Below are 14,115 nucleotides of genomic sequence, written 5' to 3'. Positions count from 1 at the left end.
CACCTTATATATGAAATATGAACAAATATGAGAGAGGATGGAAAAGTCATATGGTGCTTGGTGTGATTTTTCTAACCTGATGAAGTTTTAGATCCCTTGAGAAGTATCTGGGAATAGAAAGAGTGGAAATGGGTAATTTAGCCTACTAATACAAATCCAGGCTTCATGGAGAGTTAAGAGATGGCTCTAGCCTATCTGTCAGGGTTCGAAAGTGTGAGACCTACCCTCAAAGCTTAATAAATTTCCAGACTGTTTGCCATAGAGTAAATAATATGGCCTTGGTTGATTTTCTACTACAAATTTTGGGTAGTCTGCAGGAAAAGCTTTTCTACAAAATAAAAGGGTAGTTCTGACCCCTTGTGAGAGTGCTGTAGGGACAGTTAGTGCCAGAACGAAGGCAGGGGAGAGCTCTCAGACAAGGAGAACAGAATGCAACAACACCCCACCCCCAGCAGGTAGGATGCTCTGGAGGCAAAAGCAAGTTTTCAAGGTTTGCAATAATTGTTTCACTCACACCGTTACTTTGTCCTTGTGACTAAGAAAGCAATTTAAGCTGTTACAGATGGCTTCATGCTTAGCCTGGAGAGAGCATTTTATTCAGAAGACAGTGCCTGCCAGGAACCCTCCAGTTTGCCAGCTTGAGACTAGCAAATAATGAAACTTGATACATCTACAACTTGGAGCTCTTGGTTTCAATTCACTGAAAAGCTTCAAGCACATATTTAAGGTTCACTTTTTCACTCGAAGCATGGATCTGCAACATTTCAGTAGCAGACATTCTATTAAGTGATGGCTAGATGTCCTGCCAACTCTAAGTTCAATAGCCTGAGAAAAGTAGTATGAATACTCATGCTCTGTCCGCGGTCCCAGCCTTCTTATAGAGTGGGTAAAATAAACTGTAATTTATGGGAGAATTGAATTGAATGACCCAATAGGGAGCCTCAAAATATCTGAAACACCTTCCAAAAGCTGTACCACTAATAGAAACAAACCAATCCTCTGGGCTATGTTGAAAAAATGTCAATTAATAAATGACATTAATACATGGGTAGTTTTGCTGTCAAATAGAAGAAATTTCAAAGAACAAAGATAACATTATTTTTATGGAATGGCAAAACCATAAATGGATAATAGATTCCAAGTAAATTTCCTGAAATCTGCTAATGCTGCAGAGCTGCAGTTTCACGTTTATGAGAGCTCATCACAGTGGCTTTGCTTACTGAGACTGGACTCTGGATCATTAGCCCAATATAACCTATCAATCCCCAAAACAGCATATATGAATAAAAGATGTAAGACATTTTCCAGCTATGTTCAATTAACATATAAGCAGAATAGGCACTTCATCTGGAAAACATGACATGTAGCAAATGTCGAAAAAGAGTCTATTAGACAAATGCAACAAAAATGTAACTTGAATGTGCTTTAGCAACAATAGTACAGGGAGGAGGGAAAGCAGGAAGGAAGGAAGGAAGGAACGAAGAAAGGAAGGAAAAAAGGAAGGAAGAAAGGAGGGAGGGAGGATAAGGAAACAATTTCCTCATTAAACTGAAAGATTTAGGGATATTTTGTTACTGTGTTGCCACTATTCTCAGGAAGACTTTAACCATGATAAAATGTCTGCCAACAGTTGCAGAAACCCTCCTTGAAAATGTGATTGCTTTCTCAAGGGCTCTAATGAAAGTTCCAAAATTGAGACTCATTGGCTTCCACTGGGTCTCATTGCCATCTTTAAGTCACTGTAGCTGGAGGAATGAAATACTTTGATTGCCTGGGCATGGATCATATTTGTTCTTCTGAATGTAGGATTGATTCTATTTAACCACATAAAGCTAGGAGTAAGGAAAATCAGGGAACTGTAACTAGTAAAAGAGAATGGATATCAAGCAGGCTAAAGGAGCTTTTCTAATGAACTGTGAATAGATTTCATACCTCAAGAAGGGGATATAAATAATATTAATACAACATCTTCACATTGGCCTTTTACAGAAAGCTAATGCTCCTGTTCTATTCTTTGCACATCTAGCAGCCAAATGAGACTGGCCCCTGCCTTCACCTCACTCATCCTTCTTCCACCAAGAATGGATCATTGTCAAAGACAGAAATTGTTATTTGGCCTCCATCCTAATGGGTAGAAGGTTTGTGATGCAAAGTTAAACCCTAAGTCTGCAGTGGTGGGATCTGCTCCCACTGGTTTGACAGGTGAGAGTCTGGGGCCAGTTCCATTTAGTAACCGCCTGAGGAAGTGATATTACATTGGGATTCAGAGCAAAAGCCACATACTGATGAAGAATATGCCTTCACTTCATTTGCCCTCTGTGCACATATCTCTCAGGCACATTGCAGTTGGGGCAGAGTGGATTGAGAGAAAGATTCAAATATTTGACATCCTGCATCCTGGCCCAAATACCATCTCTTTTCACCCTTTAACATGATTTACAGTTGGCCCAGTTTCTGCACATGATATATGTGCAGGGAATTTGGAATTAGGAGGAAAGTGCTCCAAAAGAAAGAGTGAGATTCATGCTTTAGAAAAGGCCTCAGATGTTTATATAAAACTGCAAAGGCAGCTGTGCCTGCTGAGTAATATCCCACATGCAGTAAGCAGGATCTGGTGTTAGTGGGGATAGGGATTTATTTCTCCTTCCAGACAGGGTCTCCTGGGAACTCTAAATGGTAAAAGCAGTGAACTTCCATATGGGCTGGGGTAGGCCATAAGTAGTTTTCTGCATATGGGATTTTTTGGCCATGAGCCTCCTCACCTTGCTTTGAACTCTGTATTTCCTTTCCTTTGCCAGCTGAAGCCTTCATCCAGGATCAATGATGGATTTGTGATGGACGAAATTGGGAGATTCTTGCAGCCTGCTTGAAATATCTCTGAGCTATCTTTTCCATCACCAGTCAGTCCATTAACCCTCATCTCCGAACTCTTATAGGGTCAGTCAGGAAGAGACATGTGGAAAGGAAAAAAAAAAAGTGTTAATATGCAAGACTTGACTGCTGAATATCCAAAGGCAAGCCTGTTGCATTCTTTTTTCTGCAAAGGATCCATACAGTGCATTTGATAATCCCTCAACTTGGTGGCAGGTATCATACACCACAGATGTGGGTCTAGTCACATTGGGTAAAATATTTCATCACTTGAATTATGCTTTTTCTTCATTGATTTAGGTAGATGAATAGAAGCTATTGGAGGAGGAAAAAGAAAAAAAACTGTAATGATTAAGTTAGGCTGCATGCAACAACAAAAAAAATAATAGTAGTTGAAACATTCATATGTACTGCTCACATAACAGACCTCCAGAGGAATGCAGTAAGGTAACTTTGCTGGCTCTGTATTCATCTAGCACCCAGGTTTCCTCTCCTTTTCTGATATATCATTCTACTACATAACACCTATACGTGAGATTCACGTTATAGTTTAACAGGGCCACTGGAGCTCCAAATGTCAATTCAGCATTTCAAATAACAAGAAAGGGGAAGAATATAAGAATAAAAATGTTGTTAGGCATGGTGGCTCATACCTGTAATCCTAGCACTTTGGGAAGCTGAGGCGGTCAGATCGCCTGAGGTCAGAAATTCAAGACCAGCCTGACCAACATGGTGAAACCCTATATCCACTAAAAAATAAAATAAAATAAAATAATAATGAAATAAAATAAAATAAATTAATTTAAAAAAAATAAAATTAGCCAGGCGTGGTAGCACACACCTGTAATCCCTGGGAGGCTGAGGCATGAGAATGGTTTGAACCCAGGAGGTGGAGCTTGCAGTGAGCCAAAATCACGCCACTGCACTCCAGCCTGGGCAACAGAGCGAGACTCCATCTCAAAAAAAAAAAAAAAAAAAAAAAAAAAAAAAAAAAAAAAGTAATAAAAATGTCTATCAGCTAAGTCAGTTCTCTTTAAGCATTTTTCCTAAATTTACTAACAACTATTTAATGACACAGTCTCAACTTGCTGCTAGGCAGTTGGAACATGTGTTTTTTAGCTAAATGTAATGTCAATCCAAATAAAACTGGGTACAAACCAATAGCCTCTGCCACAGGAAGCAATCCCACATCCCTTCAAGATCTGGTTTTCTGATTCCCTGATAATTTCTTCCAACAGCAATATCCACATTCTTAGTTCACTACAGGCATAACTATTAAGCCCACTGATTTAAAAGAGAAGACCAAAACCTGGGGAAGCTATTGGTGCCTAGGAAACATTTAAAATATACTCCACTTTTTGCTCATACCAACATTCTTCTTCCCTTTCCTTTCTCCACCAAGAATTTGCCAAAATCAAGAAATAAGTGAGTTTATTGATCTACAGTACCATCACTGGCACTCTCACTTTGACAAATAGAAGGATTAATCCTTTAGACCTGAGGAATTCACACTTTCTCTTTGCTCTTTCCCACAAAGCCAGTCTACTAACCAAACTAGTCTAGGCTGTTGTGCCAATCAACAGTCATTTTGTTTAAGATTCACACTTTGCTTCAAGCCTCTCCCCTGCATTGGTCTATATTGCATGAACATTCCCTAGCTCCATTTTCCTCTGGATTCTTGACAGGAGAAGACAAAGATAAGTTCGGACAGAAGATTAGGGAAGGAGAAGAAGGGAGAACTGTGATTGTCCCATCACTTTTGCTTTCTGTTACATCTGTTACAAGTTGCCACTAGATAGCCCCTTCCTCCATTGTTCTAATTTCCATCAGGTAGGCCTTGCAGTGGTTCCAGCTCTCATTGTATGGGCTTGGCTTCTGAGTCAATACCGTCTTCTCCCATTGTCCTTCTCTTTCAAGGGTAGCAGCTTCTTGTGGCTAATCTCTGGGTTGCGTTACTGTCTTGTTTGCTTTGTCTAGTCTGTGTATCCAATTTCCTTCCTTTGTCTAGTCTGTGTAACCAGTTTCCTACCTTAAATTCACTTAGTTCAAACAATCTAAACTGCTTTCCGGTGAGTCCTTGGCAGATAAAATTATGCTGTAATAATCAATGCGCTCTCAAATCTCAGTAGTTTAACACATAAATGCATGTTTTGTACACAGTGCTGATGCAAGGCAGCCCCTGTCCAAGCAGTGGTTTAGGGATCCAGGTGGCTTACACTCTTACCTATGTATTTGGAGCATTTGGCTTTTGAATCACTGCAATAAGGGAAAAGAATGAATGGGTAATTCTAATCTGCTCCATTTTGCTTAATCTAGAAATGATACATGTCAAATTCAACTTCTGTCCATTGGCCAGGAGTAGTCATAAGGCCCAAAATGATTAGAAGAGATGCTCAGAAATGTATCCTTCTTGTATGTATGTGCATGTATATGTATGCACACATATACACACACTGAAATAAAGATGACTTTGGTAATCTCATGTAGCATAAAATAAATAAGGCAAAAAAGGCCCACAGTTTGGGTAACTTGGAATGTGGATCCAAGGCAAGTATGTATTTGTATCTTTTATCTTTTTTTTTGTCTTTTTTTTTTTTTTTTTTTTTTTTTTTGAGACAAAGTCTTACTCTGTCACCCAGGCTGCAGTACAGTAGTGCAATCATGGTTCACTGCAGCCTCAACCTCCCCAGCTCAAGTGATCCTCCCATCTCAGCCTCCCGAGTAGCCGGGACTATAGGCAGACACCACCACACCCAACTAAGTTTTGTACTTTTTGTAGAGGCAGGGTTTTGCCATGTTCCCTAGCCTGGTCCTGAACTCCTGATCTCAAGAAATCTGCTTGCGTTGGCTTCCCAACATGCTGAGATTACAGGTGTAAACCACACTGCACCCAACCTGTGTTTGTGTCATAAGAACACACCTTTACTCTTGGCAGTGGTTAACTACTTCAACTGCTTTTTTTTGAGGTCTCTCTTACTCAACATCCAAAGGCTTCCACTGTAGAAATGTTCTAGAATTACATTCCAGTGTGTGATTTCTACTCAAAGATGCATGAATATTATTAACTGGACTTAAATTGCACAAATCAGAATAAAATCTAATAATTAACTGTAGCATAGATAATACCTCAGTAAAATCCTCGAGAGGAATAATTCTAGTTGAGTATGATGAGAATTCTCAGACTAGAATCAAGCCAAAGCATTAGCTTTCTCATGCGCATCTATAACATCAGCTGGAATCATTAGTGAAATGAGGATAATAATTAGTATCCATTCATAATGTTGTAATAAGGATTAAGTGACTTAATATTGATAAACTGCCTTTTATCAGCACCTACAATTACTTATATAAATGCATGTTAAATCTGAAAGATCCATTTTGTACAAATGATGTATCAGTGATAAGTATTATTCTGTGCTATATTTTTAAATGTTCAGTCAAAGCCACCTAGAAATGAATGGCTACAGAAATGTTCTTTTTAAGTTCACTGTATTGTTAAATTAGGTAACCATGGCAATCCATCACAGTAGGTGTAAACCACATGCTGATTAGTCTTAAAATAAGGATACAGAGAGAAGGCAGGAAAAATCAAGTCCTGAGGAAATTCATTTTTATAGGCTGAGAAAGAAAGACTTCCCTAATTTGCAACCCAATCTTTCATCTACTAGCATAGAAACTTTATTTAACCTCTCTGAGGCTCCATTTATTTTTCCACAGAATCACAGGAATAAACATAGTACTTCTCATAGAATTGTTGTGAATTTAAATTCATTTATTAAATAGAAGAATTAAAGGACTTTATAGAATATCCTAAAAATAGTATTAAATAAGTGTTTGATATATTATTTTGTTATATCATTATTTACTTTTATTGATTGAGCTATGATTTTGAATACTTTTAACTATATTGTTTACTTAAGTGAGCAATTATTTATCTGAATAAGTTTACTAATTAGAATATGAACCAAAGGTCACTTAATATCTTGTCTTTAGAGAGAATCAAAGAAAATCGTAAGAACAAAATGCACCTATTTTCTCATTGCAACTGCCCTCCTTCTCTCTATCATCTCTATCCCAGTTTGTTGAAAAGTGAATGTAAAACAGGAGTAATACCTGACTGGAGATATGTCATGATTTTTCTTAGGAAAAAGGAAAGAGATTTGTCTAAGCTTATGATATAATTAAAGCTCTAAGTTGCTAAGAAGCTTAAAACTATTAAAACTTAAAAGAAAATAAATGTTAATAGAAAATAATAATTGTATATATTTGAATGAACTCCAGGTATACCCAAATAAAATGTCCACTCTAGTTCTGCTCATGCTGTTTATTTTCTTCATCCAAAAGTTCAGAACTTTCTCATAGAACTCTGGGGCATAGAACTCAGTGGTATTTCTACTTATATTTATGGGCTAGCTTTCTGCTATAACTTTTCTTCTGTGTATTCTGTTGATATTTTGGGGTTACAATTTATATATGAATAAATAAGAGCAGCACACCAAATCAACGTATCATACTGTGTAACACAAATGGATAAAATGAAGGCAATTAACCATAGTACAACACCAGAATGACACCCATTAAACAAATTTAAAGCTTTTCAAAATAGATAAATTAAATTAAAATGTATGTATAATTTTTTTAAATACTTGAGCTTGTTCTTCATTTTTTATTTAATTTCTAAAAGGAGCTAATGTATGCAGAAAGCAAGTTCATTTAACACATACTTGGCATCTATTATGTGCCAGGCACTGTCTTAGGTGCTTGGATTAGAGCACGGAATAAGACACAGACATTTTCTGTTCTTGGGAATTTTATATTTTAGTGAAAGATATAGACAATGAATAACAGTGAACATGAAAATAAAAGGTGACCAAGATATTTTTTGAGGAATCTAAAAGATAGTATAGCTGGTGCATATAAGCAAAGCTTAACACAGTAAGTTTGGCATGTGGGTACACCTCAGATTATATGTAGCCCTAATACTTGGAAAATAATTTTGGATTTTATTCTCAATGGGAAGGCATTTCAAAGTTCTAAGTATGACTCATGGTTTAAAAAATAATAATAATAATAAAAAAACCCTGGGTTTGTGTGTACAGAATAGTTTTAATTAAGAAAGAATAGAGGCAGAGAACAAGTTAGGAAGCTTTTAGAAGTTGTCCAGTTGAGAGATTATGATAATTAGCAACATTCCAGGTTGCAAAAGCTTTTCGCATTTGAAGAGCACATACATCAACAAAAGAACAAAGTAAATATGGGATATATTACCAACCCTTTGACGTAGAGACAAACTGACATGCTGAAAGGTTAAAGTCACGATTCAAGTTTTTTGCTTCCAAAAGGAGAGAGTATTTCTTTTTCCATTTTATCCCCCATTACATTTAAGAAAAAAGTGGGCACAGTTGTATGCGGTGGAATCAAAGCATGTTATAGAGATTTAAAGATATTTTATAGGCTTGATGAATTTGAAGTAGTTCACAAATCATAGTATGTTATGTGAAAAACATTGTGAGACAAGAGTGAGACTTCCACAACCACTGACACATGAACGTCCATAGGTTTTCAGATTAATGCTACTAAGTGAATGTGGGTCTCTTTTGAGTTCCAAGTGTGTGGTGTCATCCTGACCTCCCTGTTCAGAAGCACTTCCACACTCTCTTCTGTCATCCAATGTAGCTGTGAATTTGCCCTCACATCAATCCATGTTTTATATTTGTTTTGTTTTGTTTTTTTGGTGGAAGGGAGTGATATCCTCTCTTTCTAATGCTGCTCCTGATTCAGGGTGGCCTTAGAATAAAAAAAAAAATTCTGTATAATTGCTTATTTAAAAATAAGAGGAAGAAAGCATTTCTCTGAAAATTTGAGAATCAAATGAGAGATTTTATATCCAAAGTGAGAATAATTTTTCAAAATTTAGGCAATGTCCTTCAAAGCAGAGAAAGGCTTTCAAAATTTTATAATCAAAGTTCTGATTAGCTTTAAAAAGAAAAAAAAAATGCTTTTAAACATATATCAAACTACATGTGGAAACTAACATTCATTTTTAAATAGATACAAAGTGTTTGCTTCTGTCTCAAATACTCAAATGTGATGCTTCTCATTATTTATGTCAATGATAGAGCTTATATTTTTAGATTAAGAAAGTAATTATTTTTATATCTCAAAAACTGTAAATAAGATTGTCTGGTTTATTTATATCCAGAAGTTCATTTTTTGCTGGAACCAAATGTAACTCACTAATTACCTAATTTATATCAAAGTGCATTTATTTAAAGAAAACAATAATAATAGCAACAAAATGACCGTTTATCAAAGCCTATTCCTACTTTGTGCCCTGAATAACCTTACTCATATTATACAGCAGCCAATTTAACCTTTACAACAATTCTATTAAGTTTATTTAGCTAGAGTATTTCCATGTTAAGGACAAGGAAATAGAGGGTTAAAAGAATAGGAGCTTAAAAGTAAGTTCTGAAGTTCTCACAATTAATGACTGTCAAAGAGAGATTTGAACCCAGGCATCATCCTTTTTAACACTCATACTTTATTAATTAGGCTATATTGTTTTCTTTAGTAAAATATATATATATAAAACTAATTTTCTCATATCTTCCTTATAGTCAGTCATAGATATATGACAGCCATATTCCTGATAAATTACAATAAGAGTAACAAGTTCATATATTTCGTCTAATTGAATAGCATCATTGTGAAGAAAACTTGAAGGTGAGACTGTGGAACTGACCATGATACTGAAACCTATCTGGACTATCATGGTGACCTCTAGTTCTGCATTTTTTACTCCAAATTCTGCCTGCTTAGGATGATTTTCATTTCTTTACTTCACAAAGCAATTCTTTATATCTTTACTGGAATCCATGCAAATAGCAAACTCAAACTTTTTCTTAATTTTAACCAAATTAAGCTAGCAAGCATTTAAAAAAAACCTGCAACACACACACACACAACTACTTGTTGTTTATGTATATAGCAGACACTGTAAGCAGGTCAGGTCAAGAGATCTGCAGAAGAATATGAAGAAGAGAATTGGATAAGAATACCTAACAGACTTTGGTTGTGCCACTTACTGCTTGTGCAATCTTACTTATACTACTTGTAAAATGATAGCACCACCTCAAATAGCTGTTTTAGGGAGTTAATAACATATGTTGAATTATCACAAGAACTGGACACAAGGAAAGAGCCCAATAAATATTAGTTATCAAAATAATTGCATTGTAATTAAGAAAGCAAACAAAATCTAATCTCTATTCATAGAAGTCCTTTGGCCTGTCAGCAAAGAGAAAATCATCCTTTCTCTTTTTTCTTTGTACCTGCTGTAAATCTACTCTCCTCTTTCACCACTGTATGCTAGAAGGAGCAAAAAGAAACAAAATTGTGTGTAGAGCAATTTCATTTTCTTCAACATCTGATAAATCAAATTCTGAAATTTCTGTTGCTCAGTCTAAGATTTAACTGAGGCTAAGAATAATCTAAATACTTGCAAGGGCCTGATTAAATGTACAGACAGAACACAACGCAGGTCTAGCAGTAGAGGAGGTAGAAAATGATTTCTTTCTTCCACTTTCACAATCTCATTTCCTCTAAGCAAGATTTCTGGATGTTTGAACAAGGTATGTCCACAGAAAGATCTCAAAAGTCAATTATCGCAATTTCTTACTCTATGATTGCACATAAAAAAGACAAATGGGGCTAAATGATACTATTTTTTACTAAATTGACTACTGATTTTACCTAAAAAGCATTATGATGGAACCTATTTCTCCCTACCTAATTGTAGATTTTTAGAGATTGGGCTATTGGATCAAAGCATAATTGAGAACTCCGACCACTTTGAAATTCTGACAAATACATCAACACAAAGAATATACTAATTTGAGCACATATTCATATAGATAAATGAACATATCTCCAGATAAATATATCTATTGGAAATTTACACAGAATACATACACACACATATTTGGGGATGGGGGTGATGCAAATAACACCTGAAACTCATGAGGGCTCATAAACCCCACATAATATCCTTGATCAAAGAACAATTGAAAAATGAGAATCCACCCTTTCATAGGAGATGCTATATAGAAAATAAGTCTGAATCTAGTGTATCAGTTCGTTCCCATATTGCTGTGAAGAACTACCTGAGAATGGGTAATGTATAAAGGAAAGAGGTTTAATTGCCTCACAGTTCTGCAGGTGGTACAAGAAGCATGGCTGGGGAGCCCTCAGGAAACTTATAATCATGACAGAAGACAAAGGAGAAGCTGTCATGTCCTTTATGGCTGGAGCAGGAGGAAAAGAGAGTGGGAAGGTGCCCCATACTTTTAAACAACCAGATTTTTTGTGAGAACTCAATCACTACCATGAGAACATCACCAAAAGGGGAAATCTACCCCCTGATCTAATGACCCCCTGATCTAATGATCTAATGACCTGATCTAATGACCAGGCCCCACCTCCAACACTGGGGATTACAATTTGACACGAGATTTGGACAGGGACTCGAATCCAAAACATCTCTCTCAGTTTTTACATATTTGAATATCAATGGACTCATAAATATTTGAAACATAGAATGAATACTTCTAATCATTAATAAATATTGTTAACAGAGTGTCATAACAGCCACCTAAAAATGAAGCAAAAAGATACAGGGATCCGCTGTAGCTACCAGAGCTCACTAATAATCACTATTCTCAAACTAGGCCCAATATCTAGATGTAAATTTGTACTATAACTGAAACTTCCATCAGTGGTACCACAATATTTTACAATAGCCCAATGTAGCTGAGTTCAGCATACCTGGATTCAAATCCTAGCTCTGTTACTTGATAGTTGTAAACTTAAGCTAAATGATTTAATCCTTCCAAGTTTCATTATTCTAAATTGAGATATCAAGATCATGATATCTATAAGTAATATTATTATGACATGTAAAAAAAAGAAATACACATAAAATAATTGTACTGTGCTGGGCACATGATAAGTGCTTAATTAATGACTGTCATTTTAAATAAGCTGCTAAATACTTAGTTGTAAAACTATTGCAACATATTATTATGATTACAAAATATAAATATTATTATGTCATATAGGTCATTACAATTACAATTATTTTCTCAACTCTCTTAAGAAAAAAATATTCAATAATGCTTTGTTGAATCATGGAACGCAGCCAGTTGTGAATTTAGGGCAAGGATTGCAGACGCTTAGTCAAAGGAGACAAGAAGAGTTGTCCAGAATAAAAGCTAGACATAGAGAAATATATACAGCATGAAGGTCAGGAAAAGCTTCAGAGCCAGGGAGACTGTGAAGAGATAGATGTCCACAGATACCACAAGGTAGGGTAAGTTTTCAGTGTCCTTTGGGAAACAGAGCTTTGAACATGTTGAAAAAGGAAAGGTAAAGAAAGCAGGAGAATAGATTCAAAGTGATAATAACAAAAAATATCTTGGTTGGTAAACAACCCTTGCTTTAGTGAGAAAGTTTTTATATGCTCCCTGGTAAGGATGCATTTATCTCCATGGACGGCCTGACATGAACATTTAGAATCTACAGTAAGTGGACTGGACTAAGGGGAAAGAAAGAGAGAAAAGAAGTGATGACAAGCCACACCAGCACAGGATCAAACTGTTCTTTCAATAACTAGAAAGCATTCTAGAAGTTTCTCTCTTGCCTTAAAGTTCTTCCTCCAAAATTCTGTTTTTTTTTTTTAAAGATGGAGTCTCATTCTGTTGCCCAGGCTAGAGTGCAGTGGCATGATCTCAGTTCACTGCAACCTCCGCCTCCCAAGTTCAAGTGATCCTCCTGCCTCAGCCCCCACCAGTAGCTGGGATTACAGGCACGCACCACCATGCCCAGCTAATTTTTGTGTTTTGGGGAGAGACCGGGTTTCGCCATGTTGGCCAGGCTCATCTCGAACTCCAGACCTCAGGAGATCCACGTGCCTCAGTCTCCCAAAGTGCTGGGATTATAGGCATGAGCCACTGCACCTGGCCAACTCTGTACCCTTAAAGGCATTTATTTCACTTACCTTCTTACTATACAGTCAATTTAGAATATCAATGCTGAAATAATCATTCCATTTAGAGTTTTAATCAACATTCAGTAAGACCACGACAATACAGAGGAGGATATGTATCCTAAGTATAGCACATGTTATGCCTGATTCAATCAGAATGTATCATACTTAACTACAGCACTTGGTAGAAACATTTGGATAATTTTAATGTACTTGAAAATAAAGCATATAAGAATGGACCAAATTAAAAACTAGTTAATATATGTTAGAATATTATTTTTCTGGGAAAGTAATAATGTATAGTATTCAGTTTGACATTTTGCACACATTATTTATTAGTTTTTTCTGACCACTATTTCACTAATTTCTCAGAGAAGTGATTTATCCTATCTCAAATCTACTATAATACAGACCCAACGTCTTGAAATGAAGTCATGGAAAGAGCGATCACCTTGAAGTCAGGAGAGCTGCTTTCAAGGTCTAGCTTTACCGTTCGTCAATAAATGACCTCAGAAAATTCACCTAACCTTTATGCTTTTCAGTTTTTCACATATAAAATGAAGGGAAATCAAACTGTTGGTGTTTCAGATTCTTTTCCAGGTTGAAAAAAGAAAGAAAAGAACTTGGTTAACATTTTCAAAATCACTTTATTTCTTATTCATTTAAGTACACGCTAAATGTTTTACTTTTTAACCATATCCTTTTTTTCTTTCAACGGGGATCTTTGTTTTCTGATATACACTGTTACCTCTCTTTCCAACTGTTTAAGTTTTTTTACCTAAAAAAATATAATATAGTTGGAAACTCTCATCTTATGACTGATGTCACTGAGTCTTGAGATATAAAATAATTCCCAAAGGTGACATGATTAAATCCCACACAATGACAATACATATATGTATATTTATATACTCTTCACTTCAAATATTATAAACACTCACCTCAAGATGTGTTATTTTAAATAAAAGATAGTTCAAACACAGATAACGTTACATGTATTTTTATTTAATTTGAAAACATTATATTAAAGGAAGTATTTGGAAAGCTAGCATTTGTTACAATGAGAATTTTTCTCACATGGTAAAGTCAGAAGATTGAGTGCAGGAAATAAATTATCAACCAATTAATGTGCATTTTTTTCAGCTCTTACTCATAACCTCCCTAGCTGTCATTTCATATAACCATACCTTACCTGTAAA

At 35.8% G+C, this 14,115-nt stretch overlaps 1 pseudogene; it reads right to left on the bottom strand.

Moving 5' to 3' along the window:
- Positions 1–2,844: 2,844 nt before the first annotated feature.
- LOC126940620 (PWWP domain-containing protein 2A-like) overlaps positions 2,845–14,115 on the bottom strand; it is a 94,293-nt pseudogene continuing 83,022 nt past the window's right edge.

This window comes from Macaca thibetana, chromosome 17 (genome assembly GCF_024542745.1).
Source record: "Macaca thibetana thibetana isolate TM-01 chromosome 17, ASM2454274v1, whole genome shotgun sequence".
NCBI lineage: Eukaryota > Metazoa > Chordata > Mammalia > Primates > Cercopithecidae > Macaca > Macaca thibetana.
The sequence above is the reverse complement of the archived record's forward strand: the minus strand, read 5'-3'. Positions and strand labels throughout refer to the sequence as shown.